The 13,091-nt window shown below is 31.4% G+C and overlaps 1 long non-coding RNA gene across 1 annotated transcript; it reads right to left on the bottom strand.

The window, feature by feature from the left end:
• Positions 1-1,495: 1,495 nt before the first annotated feature.
• On the bottom strand, positions 1,496-5,511 carry LOC130891212 (uncharacterized). The gene is made up of 2 exons (XR_009058868.1): positions 5,386-5,511; positions 1,496-5,252 (listed from the first exon to the last, which is right to left on the bottom strand). It is a non-coding gene; the product is annotated as an uncharacterized LOC130891212 (long non-coding RNA).
• Positions 5,512-13,091: the final 7,580 nt, after the last annotated feature.

Here is a 13,091-nt window from a genome sequence, read left to right as displayed (position 1 = left end):
TGAGGAATACATTGTGATTATTCAATTATTATTATCAGAAAATCTCCATGGAACTGACCGAACTTATATAAACCTGAATACGCGCCAAAGATAATGCATAGTTGAAGTATGCGAAACTAAAAATCCATTTCAAATACAGCAAATCAAAACTGGCATTCAGTTAGAGTATGCAAAATATAAACATAATTGAATGTATAAAAAGCAATGTGTGACCAAGTGGCGTTTTTGCTCACAAAAGCCACATTTTTTACTTTATTATCAAAAAATGAGGATTTATATCTCACCGTATAGATTCCAATCCACTGAATTATTGAAATGGTGGAAACTTGTGCACCTAAAATCTTGTTCAAGTGGTTATAAAACGAAATTAGAGAAACAAGATGTCTTGCTGCTTTGAGCTCTGTGTTTTTGTTTTTCTAGCATCGGTATATGAAAAAAAAAACATTTTAATTCTAATAAAACAACTTAAAAAAATTGAAAATTCGATTACTTTTCATTATTTTGTCATATTATCTCTCCTTATATCTACACTCCTTATAATAAAAGGACATAGATACAACAAGACCTGTCATACGAGAATTTATCTATGTTCACGCTCAGAAATATTTCATACATCATTCTCTTCGTGTTTTTTTTCAAGTAAGTAATTAAAAATAATACTCTAATTTCTCAAGAAATAGGTAACAACCATGGCGATATATGACAAAGAGTTTTCGAAAATATAAGGGCCTTGCTTCAGAAATGCTACCGATCACTTAGTCCATATTATCCTTAAAAAATAATTTTCCCTTATAAAATCTTTAATTTAACATTTGTTCGGATATAATGTGTTTTTTTTCCATGGCATTTTTAAAAATGTAAAAATTAATATATAATATTAGTAAATACTCCTACTCGCTTCTCCATCGATATCCCTGTTAGTATTTCCATTAAAGATATCACAAACATTTCAATATGCATGACTATTTTAATCCAATATAAAATAATATCCGTCGCATGTGATGGCTATAATTATGTTCTTACATCAATGAATTAATGTCAGTGGAGAAGCATAAGTTTTTAAAAGACGATAAGGCACGTCTCCAAACTCAACCGCTTTCTGGAATTCATATTATGACAAGCTTGTTAAATAATGGTGCTTTTGTGTGGAAAGCCAAGTCATTTTCATAAAATAAAACATTTTTAGTGGATTCTATTCGAACATATCTCGGACGACTCGATGCCGATGAACTCGCAATTATACTCATTTGCATGCATTTCGCGACTCTTATTCTTTTACTACATTGACTCATAAATGGTTTTTGTACACATATTACATCTCGAAGCGATCTAAAAGTACAAACTCTTGTAAATATGCTCGACGGATATTAAATGAACATGTAAATTATTCAGTTTCAAGCTATTGCAAAAGAGTATACCAAACAAACGGATACAAAAAGTTATTGGAATAAGTGGCTCAGAGTCAAGATTTAGGTTCCAATAACCAACTTCAAAATTATGGGAAAACTATATTTTTTATGTTTATTTCACAAATCAAAGTACAAAATATTTAACAAAGGAAAACAAAGTGCTATTTTCTCGAACTCTTTTGAATATGCTCGACAGATATTGAATTATTTTGAAAAATAATTCGTTTTTTTCATAAATGCGAACCAAATTTTTAGGTTTGGAGCTATTACAAAAGTATGAACACCAAAAAAACTGTTTTAGTGTTTTAAAATCAACATTTGATCCCTAAATCGAAGTACAAAATAATTGGTGAATAAGTCAAACTTTAAAATCATCCGGGAACTATAATTTATAATTATTTTATGTTTATTTTATAAACCAAAGTTTAATATTTCTAACGACGTCATCACTTGGAAAACAAAGTTGTATCTACAATGAAATGAGCTGTCAAACAGTATTTTATTGAACTTAAATTGTTTTTAAATATAACTTTCACATTGGAAAAAAGTTTATGTGCAATGTCGATAATATCATTATTACTTTGTTCAGTGAAAACTTCTCCAAATACTGCAATGAATAAAAGTACTGCTAAGCGCTTGATCAAGAAATTTCTTACAACAGAAAGCTTATGATGGAATTGTTGCAGGAACTTAGGTTACTCCAAATTCAATAGATGCAAATTCCAAAATTTTACTAAGAAATACAAGCGTAATTACAAATATACGGGGTGGCCCATTACCGTGTGGATACATACATTATTGTATGGAAGTAAATGGTGGTCATTTTGAACATTTAATAAAATAGTTTTCTGAAGTTTTTAGTTCTTTCTTATTTGTTGTTAGTTATTTTTGTTTAATTTGTTTATTTTGAATTTTGTAGATACCCTATTTATTTTATTACAGTTTTTTAAGTTATAAAATTACTGGCTGATTTTGTCACAAAAATTAGAAGTATTTTAAACGTCACATCAGTGTTTACTTGTTGAAAAGATGAATATTTTTAAATCATAAACTAAAAATTCAATTTTCTTAAAAACAGTCAACATTATCAGACATATTTTGAAAGGATATAATAGTTTTATAAGATGGTAAAATAATATACTGGATGTTCCATTTAAAAAAATTAAATTTTGCTAATTGAAATCTCCCAAATTAATGCTTTTTAGAAAAAACACCCCAAACCTCAAACGAAACTTCTACCTATTCTGTTCAGACATTTCAGCCATCCTTTACCTTCGTACTTACCAAACAAGTTTAGTTACTTCTCACTAATAACGTTCACTAGGCAGCATTTATAGTGCACCAATTTTCTTCAAATCTTCATATTTTTCCCTCAAACTTGACAACTGCAGAATTTCACGCTAAATTCGATGGTTAACAAATATACTGGGTTTCCTGTCTCAGGGTTTAAGAAACTTTACTTCATGTTGTCATGTTGTTAGGTTGAACCTCAAAATATTTTAAAAATGTGTATCTGTGCAAATTTAACAAGTTTTATCCAAAAATTGTTTTGTATATTTTATCTCAAGTAAGTTATTGCACTTCCACACACTAATGGGCCATCCCATAAGTAAAATATTCAGAGAGAATTTATGAAGCAAACATAATTTATCCGTACGGAGTAGAAGTTGTCATACTTTAGAAATTTTGATAATAATCACCTAAAACAAAATTGTTGATGTTGGAGCGAAGTCATGGGATTACCTTGCTTTGTCACCTAGTTCTAAAGAGTGACAAATTTTGTCTTTGTACGTATAAACTCTGTTTTATAAATTCTTTATTAATTTGTTTTACTTATGTTTGTAATTATGCATTAATTTATGAGTGATATTTTGGAATCTTCATCTATTGAATTAAAAGCAAAAGTTTCTGTGTCAATGTCATCATAAGTTTTGTATGTTTCTTCTTATGAAGAACGCTTCCAGCTAAAAGAAATCTTTTGATCAAACACCAAGCAGTTCTTTTGAAATTTATAAAATACATTATTGAAGTAAAAGAGCAGTACTTCAACAAAGTGAATGGTTAGTGTGCCGTATCATACGAGATAGGAAACTTCAAATCAGCACACTTATTTCCAATGTCTGCAAAGATCAACTTCGTTCAAATATTCAACAGATTCATTTTTTTCAACATGGTTGCTGCATTTCTCATTCTACGCAAAGGATTACTGATTTGTTAAATAATCAGTATTGTGAAAGAAGGTTTGGGAGAATGAATGTAACGTGTTCGCCTGCAAGATCCCTTGACCCCACAATAATGGTTTTATTTGTATGGGGAAAGAACAAATAGTATATCAAGAACTCATTACGAATGTCACTAAACACAATAACCAGCGCAGTACGATCAATTACCAAAGAACAAATATTGGCAGCTTTTGGACAACAAATAAGAGGTTGTTACTCACTTATTAAAGAGAGAACTTGCATGGTTTGAGACAAAAATAATTTTGAATAAAGATTTTTTAAGATACCAAGAAATTCAAATATACAAAAAAATAGTTTGAAAGTGCTGCGAGATGTAATTATTTTTGTCGCCAGGATAATTTTAATCTAAGTGAGAATCAAATTCAATTTATTTTATAGTAATTGAGTTTATTATGCTTCTAATTTTTAACTTGATTATGTAATAATGTAAGAGCTTAACGTATAAAAGGTTTATTTTTATTCTTATATATAGAAAAATGTCTTATTTTCACGTAACTAATAAATAAAAACTATATTGTAATAGCACACGCAATGATAATCTCGTGATCAGCAAGCAGACAACTGATCAATGTTTTCGTTAAACCTATGACGCCACAAACGAAAATCATTTTCGTGTGTGGTTCAGAATTTGAAATTTTTGTCATTTTGAAATAAAAATTGTAATCATGAATTGTTCATCTCTTATAAGAGTCAATTCTTTACATATCCAGGGACACATTGTGTAAGTAATTTATCTTATAAGGACTGTTGGATATTTTCTTATATCTTATAACGAGTTCTCAATTTGTTTGGCCCTTACTTCAATAAAGTAGAATTTTAGTAGCTCTTTTAGTCAATAATCATTGTTTCTGTACTTTTTTCAATTGCAGTGGAAAATATTCAAAAATATACATAACATCTAATTAGTGGTTTGAAATATCAATTCCAAAAAACTTAAGCGTTAGAAATTAAAACTGTTTACGTTGATATAAAAATTTATGGAATATGCAGTCAAAATTTTGTTTCTTGTATAGTAGTTTTGAGATAAGCTGCTAGCGAGTTTCAATAATCAGACATATAATCTTAAAAGTAATCTTTTAGTTCTGTGATACACTTAATTATATATTTGCAAATATATTCCAATGATAATAATGAAGATTAATCTTCTTCCATATAATTAATCTCTTTAGCCTCATTTATCAAGACAGAAAAATGAAATAAAGTTCAACGAATATTTTAAAATAATTAAATCAACTTGAATCTAATAATTATATTTCTCTTCGCCACTTCTCTTTCCAGACACTTATCCAGGAAAATTAATTAAGGTCTATAAAATTCCTATTAGGCGTTGATTAACATTCGAGTTTTAATATGAGGTCTCCATTGAAATACAGATCATTCATCAAAGACTTCGGCCTTACAGTCTGTGATTCAGACTGTTAAGAACGTTGAGTAAAAAAAATACACTTTTCGATTCATTGGACTGCCAACTTTATGAATCTAGGACATTATCAATCTGCGAGCTTCATATTTGCTTTTTGCACTTCTCTTATAGTGTAGGTAGTTTCATGTTTTTTGGCATGGTAATTACAACTTTGGAGTCATTATTCCTAATGTAGGACTAGAAATAAAAATATCGCGGTTTTAATCATCAGAAAATTCATATTTCACATAATATGCACTAAAATGCAGGTACACGTCATCGAACATTCAATAAAAATGAAACTAAGAAACTATTGGTTTGTGTTACTTACACCATAAACGATTTGATGGTTATAGTAATCATACAAAAATATCAAAGGTACAGAACAACGTCGTCGGACTACAAAAACATCTTCATCTCTTGATATCGCTTCTGATCGATCTATGAAAGTTCTAAGAATTTACTGCTACTGATATTCCAATAAAACAATATGATAATGATGCTGATGACCTTATAATTAAAACAGCAATAGAACAATGGAAAAGTTCAAATACAACTGTCGTTGTTGGCGAATATGTTGATTTGTTAATATTACTCGCTGCACGGACTCTGATAAAAATATTTACTTTTTTAAACCTTGGGAAGCTCAAGTACAATCAGCAATATATTGATCATAAAATAAGACTACATATACGAAATGTCAAGATCATATTTAATTTGTACATGTAACAACTGGTTGCGATACTACAGCGGCAACTTTTAAGAGGTGAAATATCAATATTTAAACTGTTCGAAAAACGTAATGATTTAATTGATTGCGCAGAAGTATTTACAAAGATAGACTCTTCTCCACACCACAATCGTTACAAATGGAATTTCTTTTTCTTTTTGCAATGTATGGTGCTCCAAAAAAATTTATTCGATAGACAAATATAGATATTTGAGATTTGTAAAATCTGCATAGAACAATAGAATAGTACAGTTCTCTTGTCTGCCTCCAACATCTGCTTATGCCTTTCAAGACTTGTATCGTGTGTATTATCAAGCTTAAGTGTGGCTAGGCAATGAGCTGGACCCAGAAGGATGATGTTGGAAATTAACAGATTATTATATTGAACCAATTTAAACTTTATTCCCACCTGCATCAAAAAAACTGCTTAATACCATTTTTTGTAAATGCAAGACGGATTGTAGTAAGAATTTTGGCTGTCAAAAAGTGGGATTATTTGTTCGCCAGTATGCATCAATTGTCAGGGTGAGACTTATTCCAATATTGAAACATATACAGCAAACAGGAATTCTGCAAAAAGAAGAAAATGAAGACGAAAAACTAATTGTCGAAGTAGAATTATACAATAATCTAATATTATAACATGAAGAAGAAAACAACCTATTCCACTTTGATCATTAGCAATATTATCATTCTTTCAATCAATAGGATACGATATAATCAAACTTTCTTTATTACAATAGATCGCTGGGTATACCTACTGGGAAAACAACGTTAAACAAAATACGCCAAGTACATTACCTCATAGTTGACGCGGAAATGTAAAATATGAATTTTCTAATGATTGAAACCGCGATATATCACGAATGGTTAGGTTAGGTTAGGTAAGAGAAAAAATGACTGAACCCTTTTGTAGAGAATTGTATGATCAACATCTTCTGTCAAACCTATTTTCACGATAATACCGTGACCTCGAATAAAATTTTTTGCAGAAGTAAGGTCGAAAGGAATTTTTGACATTTCATTTATAATGATGTATTCAACGTCTCTCCTAGTTTTCATCTTAATGCAAATTTTGGCAAACGTCTATTTTGACTGGATTATTTATTGAATATTAGTTAATAAACTATTGATGATTTTATTAACAACGTTGTATCCTAATTTTTAGTGGGACTATTTCGTTGACTCTACATTGTTTATTATGTTGTCTATTACTTTTACGTATAGTTCTAAAATTATTTTAGGTTATACTTGATTGTACTTTAATATTTACAAAGTTGGTTACGTTCTCAAATAATTTTGTTTACATTGATTACGATGCTTTACATATCACCGCTTCTGAAAACAAATTAGTTCATTGGAATGTTACATTTCATCTTGCGTTTATCAGAGGACGGTGGAGGGAGTCAGAGCTCCAAGTTTGTGGGGTTGCAACCCTTGTTCCCCGGTCGCAATCCTAGAAAAAGGGGTTCAAACACCTTTTTCGTCGCACATTTTAAAAGACAATATATTATTTGAAAACATTTTCGTGAAATAAACACCTGCTCTTTTAAGTATATTATTTAAATCATAGTGATGAAAATACTAAGTTGAACTTTGTCACTAGAAACGATGTACTAAAATAAAGACTGAACTTCGATGTTTCTGATGTCATTTGAAAATTGAAACAAAAATTGTTCAGCTGCTTGTGAAAATAACTCCAACCAACACCAAATTCCATCCAATCCATCACACGACATGAAAAAAAAAACTTATCAAAAAAGTTCTTCAAATATAATTTCATCAACTATCGATAGCAAATGATATGTTTTGTTCGCAATCTTTTGATAGTTGAAAATATATATAGTATATATACCGGATTGATCTTAACTCGAGAAGGATACAAACCATTGACTAAAATTGACTCAATTTTATGTTAGCGTCGTCAATTTTCTATAATGATCAAAATTAAATGGAAAATACGACCGATACGACTAAACTGACTCAACTTCTTTCTGTTAAATGTATTTCCAACGAAACTCAAAGTTATTAGTAACTATTGTCAACGTAGAAGTCCCTAACAAGATAAGAACTAAATCAACAGAGTATAGTCCGAGGGCTAGTATAATATTGAGGTGATTTATATCCTTCACGTCACCAAGTTACGGATTATACTTGAACAACTAAGAAAAAGAATAGTTAAGTTTCAAATGAATAGAGATGATCCTTGTTCCATCGGTTGGTTCAGAAATCTCATTTCAGAAAAAATAATCTATTTATATAGCTGTTTATTTTTTTATTATTTCCTTTTTTTGATGCTTTTGATATTTGATAGATATAAAATATTGAAAGGGTATGGTGATGATTCTATGTGCCGCATACAAATATTTCTTTGTTGTACGCTCCCTAGAACGCGTCAATTAACTGTTTAAAGGAATATCAACCACGAAACTATCAGGTACATTTTAACTCAATGCGATAAGGAAGTTCTGGGTAAACATCTTCCCGGAAAGCAAAATTGATACAGAAAAGCTATAACAGATTATATAGAACAGACCGAAAGTGGTCATGCGATTCTCGATCGAATTATAAGTGATTGTGCTGCTGAAACTGAAACTAAGTGTCAGTGTCAATAGTGTTCATTACAAAATGATCCAAGACTGAAAAAGCTTGCATGAGCAAGTCAGAGCTGAAAATAATGAACATTTGCAACTTTGACAGCCTTTCTGTTTTCCGTAAAGTACTGGTTCAACCTGGATAGAGAGAGAATCAAATATTCTTTCGTGAAGTACTTGATAGACTAGAATCAAAAAAGTGCACTTAGATAATTGAAAGCTGAACCTCTGCGTTAAGTATGACGCAGTTTTCAGCTTTTAAAACGATTCCAGATTTACTACAGCCACCCTATTCACATGATTAATCGTCCAGTCTTTGTCTTCCCCAAAATTAAAAACTTAAAAAGGACACATCTTGAGTCTATTGGGAGATCTGAACAATTGTGATAAAGGTGCTGTTAGAGGTTCAAGGCAAAGACTGCCAGAATTGCAACAACGACTGGAAAATTCATTGAAGTCGGTATATTATCAAGAAAGGAAATTACTTCTAATGTTGTGCTAATTACTTTTTTTTTGTTTTTGTACACACTCTGTACAGATTATTTTTGTATGTTCAATGCGAATCCGTTCACCATGCATCGAAAAATTTCCAACGGTGATGAAATGCGCGCAAAATCTATCACAAGCTCCCGGACTAGTCAATTCCAATCTTTCTGGAGCGATTTTGGCTAGCCAAGGAGATATTTCTATTTTCTCTCGACTCATCAAGAAGGTTAAATATGTCAACGACAATTACCTTAAATTGGCACAACTGTTCTCAACAGTCACGAGTAACACGAGCGTCATCTGTCATTTAGTTTGCTTCGACTCCCATACTTTAGAATATTAATTTATGTGTAACTGCTTCTATAAGTGATTATCAATTATTGACTCTACAGGTTTAGGACAGGACTGAATAGTGAATGAGAAATTTTGACACTTCGGAGATATGTTTGAACTAAGCATATTGAATGACATCATGATCGTAGAAAAACATAATCCTATCATTTCTTTGTTTGTTCCGCAATTTTAAGATGTTACCTAACTCTTAACATGATTGAAATAAATCAACAGCACATGTATCGAATGTATTCTTGAGTAATCGAGATGTTGTTGAAGATTTGCTTTGTATGCAAGTGATGTTGACATTTTTTGATAAGAATTATTGAAAGATAAAACATTAAATGAAGAATATAATTCGAACGAGGTTTATAAATTACAGAAGAATATTCAATGATAATAATGGACATACCATAAATATTTGCGTAAGCTACTAAGGCACGATCGGTATTAGTGAAAAATTAGCAGAAACTAGAAGCTGCTGAGAAAATAGAATGAAACTGTATAATGTAACAAACGAAGTCGATGCAATCACTTTAACAAAAACTATGGAGCTTCGTTATTAAATGGAGGCTGAAAAACCACAAGGTTGGTAGCTTATTTTTATCTAGACACTTTCAACCGTCTTAGGTATAAACCTCTGTTTCTAGATTCAAGTATACACTTTAAATCTTCATTTATATTGATCCCAACTTCATTTATTGCATCTGTTTATACCAACAACCATACCATCCTTATAATCTTCTTCCCATAATTCTTTCATGTTATTATTATACATTTTATACTTGATAAGTAGCATTAATTGATATTTCCATTCTGACTAATTAATTTCTGTATATTTTCATTCAGACGCGTTTTATATTTAAAACATTATTTGATCACATCTGGAACCATCCCTGCACAAAGGCAATATCCGTTTCTATCGTTCAGATTTATCTCGATATATATGAAGTTATTTTATTGTATTATTTTCTCGCAGTTATAATGCAGTTGGAAAAGAAAGTTTGAAGTATGATTCCGTCGTCGGCCCCCCGGGACTAAAGAAAAACCCCAACATCGGTTGAAAGAGATTAAAGTGGTTGGTACATACAAATACTCTCATCTTTATTACAACATTACGCTGACACAGAAATTGAATTAAAATCTTCCAGAACATTTTAAAATAATTAATTCGACTTGATTCCAATAATTATATTCTCCGTTCTTTCGAAACAAATCTCTTACTTTTTAATCATCGGTGGTTTAATAATTGGAAAATAAATATCTTTGCATTTTTATTAAGGAGCTGTTTGTTTAATTTTTGGAGTTTATTCGTTGCATAACAATAGTAAAGTGATTTAATCACGGAGATACTCTCCCGTTTTATCTTGAATTTCAAACTAGGGAGGAAGAACAATAACGAAAGAAGGGTAAAGATAAAAGTCTATTAATTTGATCACTTACAGTTGATTAGAAAAATAATGTTCAATACACTTTTTAAAAATACAGATCAAGGAATTTTGTTTGATTATTAATTTCATAATTTCTTTTGAGTTTCGTTCTTTGAGGTTTTGTGCATTATAAAGTAGAAGTAATCAATCGGATAAGAAACCAATAGGTTCTGCTGTCTTTTTTCTTTCGATCGAAGCTGCTCCAACGTCTTCTTTCTATGGGTGAATGTTTGGTAACATTTTTCATAAATTGGATTTTTTATAAGTTTGACAGCATAAGCCTTTTCCCATTTTTGAATAGATCTTCCGAAAAAGAAAATAAAGACACCTCTCATTCAATCTGTGAGGTCCACTCCATCATTATTTTGTTATGAAATGCAATGGAAATTAAATAAGGTACATCAATTCTATTGCCAGTTTTATCTTTTCTTTTGAGACATGACTGAGCCATTTGGTTGCAATGCAGCTTGATTAGTTACAAATTTTCACTTGCCTTGATTAACTTTGTTCTTTTCCCGATTTTAGCATGTCTCTCCTGGTGAAAATATCTATTCCCACTGCCAAATACTATAGTGAGTCCATGAAATGTACTGGAGCTGAAAATCGGGCGAATGCCAAAACAATATTTGCTTATTCTATATTTCTTTCGCCCCGGTTTCGCCAAGAGATCCGTTTCTTTCAACATCTCACTTGTCGTAGTATGCATTTGTCTAGTTTTATACTTCTCTTTACCGGTGTTTGTAGTCTCAAGTACTGTCAGATGGAAACAAGATGGAAGTCCTTCTACTTATTATATTTTGCTAGAAAGCTAGAGCACTCTGATTTTTTTGGAATTATCAAAACAAAGGAGTACCTGTTCTCAAATTTGGCTGAAATTATAGTTATGTTTAAGGCAGATGAATGGGATTCGCATTTTCAGCACTTTACTGTGAAACATTATCTATTTCTTCTAAGTAGTCAGTAAGATTGACACTCTTTTCCTAGCGATTATAAATTAGAACTTGCTCATTTGTACATTGTGCAATAGCAATAAACAAACTTCGAGAAGGGAGAGAAGACAATATTGTTCCACCGTTAGAATAGTGAGAATCGGCCATTCAAGACTCACCTATGGTTATCATTTTGTGCAATGTAATTTTGTACGATTTTGGTGAAATGCGGACTTGCATCGTCATATATGGAGGTAAATTCGTCTCCATTGTAGTCGACATAAATTACCACATGAATTGCTAGAATCTCCTCCATATATCTATCAGACGTTTAGCATCTTCTTCCGTGAACACGATCGCACTTACGAATGAATACAGGGTCGTGCGCCTATAGAAATTGCACCCCAGATCATGCAGGAACAACCTCCATAAGCACTCTTCACTCTTCAAAGCAGCAATCTGCAAATTGCTCTTTTGATCTTCGGTACACTTTCCTTCTTCGGTCGCTATCATGGATGAATATCTAGTCTCATCCGAGAATAGAACAGATCTTCCCTGTTCCAACTTCCAAATCAGATGAGCCTGTGCAAAACGCAGGAATGCTTGTCGATCAGCTGGAATAAGTTTTGGACCAATCGCAGGTGTTTTAGGGGTCAGGTTATTTTCTTGCAGTCTTCTTCTTACTGTACACTGAATAACAGTCACACCTAGAAGCTGTCGTTGCACTTGAACGGCGTTAAGGTGACGATTATTTAATGTTGTTGACACAAAGAAGCAGTCATCACGAGCAGTTGTAAATCACATAAACGATAAGCCTTGCTAATAAATTTACATTCACATTAAAGCATATTAAACTGTGTTTCAAACAGCATATTTCTGTTTTGAATAATTTAAAAAAATATAGTTAAAGTTTCATATTATGACATTATACACTTTTTTGCAGACTGTTTTGGCTTATTAATATAATAATAATTATTATAATTATTATTATTGTTGTTATTATTATTATTATTATACGAAAGACTTGAACTACTCAGCTTAGAGCCGGTATTATTTACTTATCCCGGATACAAAGTATCAAAAGGATTAGGCTCGGTTCACATAATGAACTTGCGCACTGTGTGGCAAGTATTCAGTACTACAGCCTTCTGGATGTCGGCGAAGGTGTTTTTTGGTAATCCCAGTTTGGCAACGCTATCGTGCAGGGTCTTAAGCACGACGCCAGTTGCTTACATAATAACTGTGTCACATCTGTTTAATCTCAAGTGTGTTCGGTATAGCTACATCGACAAGAAGGACTGAATTGACTCTTCTATCAACCACCACGATGTCAGGTCGGTTATTCGTTACCTTCTATCGGGGATAATGGATCTATCGTAGTTATTATTATTAATATCATTATTATTATCATTATTATTATTATTATTATTATTAATAGAGCACGATAAATAAAATTGTATTTAAAGCAGCATATTCATTTATTGTCTCGAATGGATGTTTTTAAATGATTAATTTCGGGCCTGGAAGCTTGGCAA

Source organism: Diorhabda carinulata, chromosome 3 (assembly GCF_026250575.1).
Source record: "Diorhabda carinulata isolate Delta chromosome 3, icDioCari1.1, whole genome shotgun sequence".
Taxonomy (NCBI): domain Eukaryota; kingdom Metazoa; phylum Arthropoda; class Insecta; order Coleoptera; family Chrysomelidae; genus Diorhabda; species Diorhabda carinulata.
Note: the sequence above shows the minus strand (reverse complement) of the source record. Positions and strands in the feature narration are given on the sequence as shown.